This window comes from Poromitra crassiceps, assembly GCF_964638095.1.
Source record: "Poromitra crassiceps genome assembly, chromosome: 3".
Classification (NCBI taxonomy): Eukaryota; Metazoa; Chordata; class Actinopteri; order Beryciformes; family Melamphaidae; genus Poromitra; species Poromitra crassiceps.
The window spans coordinates 63,214,310-63,220,248 of NC_139625.1; the positions used below are offsets into that span (position 1 = coordinate 63,214,310).

The following is a 5,939-nucleotide window of genomic DNA, read 5'->3' on the forward strand; positions in this document are numbered from 1 at the left end:
GCAGTTAACAAGCAACTTTGACGTCGGCACCACTAGTCTCTGCCTCGGTTTCAGATGTCTAATAATAGACGGGTCCACTCCGGGTCCAACATTTATCGGTTCTGAATGGGGCCGGGTCTCAGATTTCTAATAATAGACGGGTCCACTCCGGGTCCGGGCACAAATGTCCCGGGTCCATTAGGGTCCGGGTCCGTGATTTTGGACCCGTGAAGACCTCTAGTCTATGTGGCTGCCATATAGGTCTGTCATATAGAGATCAAAGGGAAACCGGTGGGGAGCCTCCTCCTGGTCTCCCGCTTTATGAAAGGGGCGTGCAGGCTGCGACCACGGGTGCGTAATGTCTTCCCTAAAATGGGGCCTGGTCACGGTGTTCGAGGGTCTCTCGGGTCCCCCGTTAGAGCCCTTGGAAACCCCACCTACCAGCCTAAGAATATAAACACCAGCTTCAGATCTATGGTCGTGGACCTGGCTGCCTTTTGTCCCCCTCCTTTCAGCTCGGAGGAGGAGCGATGCTTGAACACGCTTTGCCCGGTGCGGGCGATCCTGGCCTACGTGGACAGGACACGCACGCTGTGCACCTGTAGCCAGTTACTGGTTTGCTTTGGGCCGCGGGCCCTGGGTGGGGAACTGTCCAAGGAGCGCTTGTCGCACTGGATAGTGGAGGCCATTGCTTTGGCCTACTCTGCCATGGGGAAGGCTCCCCCGGAGGGTATTAAGGCCTACCTCTACGCGGTGTCGCGACATCCTGGGCGTTGTTGCGTGGTGTGTCAGTGGAAGACATTTGTGCGGCTGCCTCATGGTCTACCCACCACACTTTTGTTAGGTTCTATAGCCTTGATGTGGCCAGCGCGCCCAAATGTCAGCCGCCAGGCTACCGCCTACGGATTGACATGGGCTGACGCCATGTGCTCCATTGCCAGCCTCGGGTCTCAGGGTCACATAAGGTGCTTCCTTGCAGCAAAGTTGGTTGGATAATTGGCATAGTGTGAAATTCCGAAGTTCGAAACGAAGTAAAACGTTGGGGTTGTCCTATAACCCAGGCTTTACGAGTGAGAACGAGGAATCTCACACATCTAGCCTTGCTGCTTTCTTCGGAATAGTGGGTTGCTGGATGTTTTGAGTGAAGATCTGGGCAATATGGCGCGGAAGTGACGTGGTGGTCGCGGGGCGGAGTGGGTGGCTGCGCCATCGGCCAGATGCCATGACGCCTTCAGGCGCAATGGATGGTTTTATAGGGGTCAATTTTGAGAAAATAGACATTTTCCAGTAGGTGCTTGGCATAGTGTGAGATTCCTCGTTCTCACTCGTAAAATCTGGGTTATAGGACAACCCCATCGTTTTCTTACTTCTTCATAAAAGGCTCCTCTCTCTGCTGCCACGGCAGCACAGCAGCGACTTGGAAATGTGGCACTATTCACCTTATGTAGCCACGCCCATTTGACCCGGTTGTGTGGTTGTGTCACGACTTCCAGGTAAAAAAAGAAAAAGAAAAAGGCTGGCTGCTCCAATATCATCTAACTCTGAATTAACACATTCACTGCCAGCCGTTTTTTCAATACTGTAGGTAGGTTCTGCCAAGGTTTTTTTTTTGAGGATTCTGGCTCATCTTTCAAGAGCCGAGGATTCTTTTCTGCTAAGATTTTGTGAACACAAATGATCTCAAAAGAACTAATAGAATGTGTGCTTTCTCTGTCTAAAAGAGTTAGTTTGTAGAGTTAGTAGTTATGTAGGCATTAGCAGTAGAATACAGCATGGTTTCAGCGTCTGAAAATTTATTCTGAGATAAATGGCTTTTTGTGAAATTCGATAGAACAGTCACTTTAACCATTTATTTTTGGCGTAAGACGTCAGACATCTAAACAATAGTTTTGAACAGTAATTTCCTCCATAGCAGCAGGAAACCCCCTCTCCTTCAAACTCCTCCCTCCAAGGGTGTGTCTCTAGTGGCTTTGCAGCGTTTGTCACAAGCGAGGCTCTGCCTGTCTGTGCTGCCTGGCTGCTGGCGGCTGCTCTTTGGGCGAGTCTGCATGAGTCGTTTCGGTAGTGAGCTCAGCTGCAATGAAGCTGCGTGCGATTGTGGGCTTTCTGCCGTGTTTCAAAGTGTGTTGCACGCATAATCTATTATGCAAATTTGCAATCCCCCACCGCCAGCTCCCAGCGCGATAATGCGCGAAAGCGAAAGCGTTTTCGCCAATCCATTTTACAGTATGATAATGGTTTCCTCGCGCGTTCCCCTGCAGTTTTGGCTGGGCTTTTTCTAGTCTGGAGAGCACTGTCGCCACTTAGTGGGTCGGTGGAATGGGTTGTACATGTTCGGTGGCTCCAATATTTTTTATAGGAGACGTGGGGGGCGTTGATCCACGTCCCACCGTCAAATTTTTTTTTTTTTTTTTTTTGACGTATCAACACGTCATTGGCAGTCAACCGTTGGATTTTTTTTGACGTATCAACACGTCATTGGCAGTGAACGTGTTAACTAATAATTTAGCCAATTGTATGTAACATACGAAATAAAAGCAAACGGCAATGTCTAAGAATGCAATGCCATGTAACTGGCTCGTTAATTCTCGCATTCCAGGGAATTACTTAACGTCTGCGGGTCTTATAGACGTAAGTTGCTCACGCTGCGCTCCGAGGAGAGAAAACCATCTGAAGCTTTCTTTGTTGGAGTCCAGGTATGTTTTACAAGAAAGTGCTCGTCATTGTCGACGATAATGTTATCTGACCTGGCTAACAGTGGATACTCCGCTTGCTTGCTATGTACCGAGCTCAAAGTAGTAGGCTGCTACGTTCTTTGTTTTACCCCCTGCACTGTCCGCTACAAAAACAACTTTCTTCTTCTGACGTTCTTTTGTATTTCGCGCCGTGACCAGCGGAAGTGTTAACACAACCCGGAAGAATTTGGCCCACCCCCGCGTATGAACAGGTGAATAGGATGGCCAAGTTGGATGAGTAACATCTGTATGTCCCAGTGAAGCAAAGAAAGTGGCCAGGTCCTCACAGATGATGTCACACTGATGACACCGAGCAATCGCGATGTCATCGGTGATTATGTCATCAATGAGTGATGTCATCAGTGATCAGTGATAATGGCATCAATGATGCCACTCAAGCAATTGTGATGTCATCGGTGATGGCAATTGTGATGTCATTGGTGATGTCACTCGGGCAATGATTGTTGATAGTCATTATCAATAGGGACATCAGTGATCACTGATGATGTCACAATGTCAACAGTGACTTCATCAGTGTTGATGTCACAATGTCCAGTGAACTGATGATGTCACTTAGTGAAGTCATAAATCCTTTCCTGCTGAGGTTATAAATTGACCTGAAGAAATTATCTTCGTCTTGTCTTGAACGACACCTGGGTGTCAACGGCAGTTAAATAACAATGAATCAACCTACATTACATTTTGGTCATTCGAGCAAAATTATTGGAAGTACCGAGTACATGAAAAAAAGGATACCACAAAACCCCAAGTATCAACACGTAAGGACAACGCTGGACACAGGATGCAGTCTACCAAAGTATATGGAGAAGCTGGAGGAGACCAAAAGAAATTACAGGTATCGAAAGGATGAACTCTTCAAACGATTAAAAGTGACAACATTTGCACAGTTGATACTTCAGGTAGCAGCCGTATCAGACCTGAACGAAAGTGTGAAAGAAGACTGCCTGTCTGTGTTGTCCGATGCAGAGTTGGAGCGACTTAGGGCAGCGTCCGTATCAGACCTGAACCAACGTGTGAATGCTGGAGATTACCCCGGCGCAGAAGACCGCCTGTCTGTGTTGGCCGATGCAGAGTTGAATCGTCTGTCTTTGTACACCAACGGCTCCTCCCAGGCTTCATCCATGCCAGTTCACCTCTTGGACGACAACAATGAGGCCACAGATGCTGGCTCCTCCCGTCGGTCCACAATGCTGAGTGTGATCAGCGGTGTGGGAGAGCTGGACCTGGTCAGCAATGGTCAAAAGATGGTGAATGTGATGCCGGCATCCAGCCCCCGGCCGGATGACAGATCCTACCCTGACTGCCCCTACCTGCTGCTGGACGTCCGGGACTGCGAGCAGTACAATCACTGCCACATCATCAGTGCACACAGTTTCCCCATGGCCATGCTGTCTCGAACAAACCACACCAACAAAGTGCTGGATTATAAAAATGCAGTGGGGAAGATCATCATCGTGTATGATGAGGACGAGTGGATGGCCAGGCAGGCAGCCACCACCATGTGCAAGCAGGGATTTGAGAATCTGTTCATGCTGTCCGGAGGTCTTAAAGTGTTGGCTCAGAAGTTTCCAGAAGGGTTGATGACGGGCTCCATCCCGGCCTCCTGCCTGCCGTCTCCCACGTCAACGGCAGGGAAGAAGCGCTCCATGCCACAGCAGCTACTTCAGGCAGCGGATAAGAGGTGGAGATTTACTTTGGACGAGCTAAACAAGATCCAACAGCAGCTAGACGACATGACCATCTCCGAAGACTCCAGCCGCATGTGCTCCCGATTCTCATCGAGCAGCGCCCAGTCTAAAGCATCCAGCGCTCACAATCGACAGAGTTCCTCTACAGCTGGGAAGGAGAGCGCCAAGATCCAGAGCAGTAGACCCTGGAAATAACAAACGCTCAAAACATACCGGCCCAGAGACAGTGTTCACAGAGATTTGTCGCACCTTCTGGATCCTGCGCATGCAGAAAGCTATCTGCCGCTATCAACAACACATCTGCACTGAATGCTGACGTTGGAAGGCCAGACCGGCTGTCCCAAGTGTTATGGTGCAATCTGTTGACATCGTTTGTTAAGATTAAAGGTCAGTTTATGAGCTCTCTTGGGTTAGTTTAGCGGCTGATTAGAAACAGCTCTCAGGATACATTGTTCAGGCACGTTAATTCAGGAGCAATCATTGGTTTAATTTGGCTGTCAATCCTACTCACAATTTTGTGAGAGGATTAAGCATTTACAGGCAGGTTTGCGGCTTATACGTGGCGAGGGCGGCCATGCAGAGGGGACATCATTTTAGGCTGTCCAGCTGCCCGCGACAGATGTTTGAGACGGAGGAATGGAGCACGCCTAGCTCCATGAGCAAGGTATGGCGAAAGGAACACTTGCGATGTGGACACTAAGATATATTAATGAACTAATGACCACATGACTCTTTAACTGTGACACCAAACTTCAATGGATGTTTCGCCAAGTGTTTATGTTTGTGGCTGTCTGGACCTGATCGAAGGTCTTGTGCTTTGGGGAACCCGGCCCAACACAACAATGGTACGAGCTGCAGGGTGTCGGCTGAGCAGAGACCCGCTGGAATCCAAGGTGGCCACGACTGGGAGAAGCAGCGTGGGTCAGCGCAGACGACACTACGGGCAGATCTACGCTGTAGTAAAAGCTTTCATGCTAAGCTATGATTATCAATGCTAACTCAGCCCAAACAAACATTCATTTCAGTTTGTGGTGCGGTCTTTAAGTGTGTTAAAGAAAGTTAAATTTTAATTGAGAAATAAAACCCCTAGACTATTACGTAGCCAAATAATATTGTGATAATGGCTCAGATAAACACATTCAAGACCCCCACTGTAGTATGCGGGGGCTCACGTCCAAGATTGGCATTGAGCGAGTTGATCATCTGGTGTGTTTACGGGGAGGTTATGTTTTGCAACCACTTATATGATCGAGCTCACAGGAGAGTTTAGATTTAGCTGTTAACTGTGTTATCATTACTGTAGGCCCTTGTCAGACAAGCCCTCCAATGGCATTTCCAGTCATCTCGATTATCATTACATTTGGCTAGCTCACCAGTACTTTCCACCCCTGCCTGGGTCCATGCAGCATTCAGAGCCATATAGAAGAATGGACCATATTGTTGTAGTGAAGAAGCTGAGAAAACCATCCGCACAGGAGCCTTGCGGAGGGGCGTGTCTGCTGATTTGAGGTCACTT

At 48.7% G+C, this 5,939-nt stretch overlaps 1 pseudogene across 1 annotated transcript; it reads left to right on the forward strand.

The window, feature by feature from the left end:
• Positions 1-351: 351 nt before the first annotated feature.
• On the forward strand, positions 352-4,618 carry LOC310773212 (centrosomal protein of 41 kDa pseudogene; annotated as a pseudogene). Its single transcript has 2 exons — positions 352-799; positions 3,702-4,618. The product of its transcript is annotated as a centrosomal protein of 41 kDa pseudogene (transcript).
• The last annotated feature ends 1,321 nt before the right edge of the window (positions 4,619-5,939 follow it).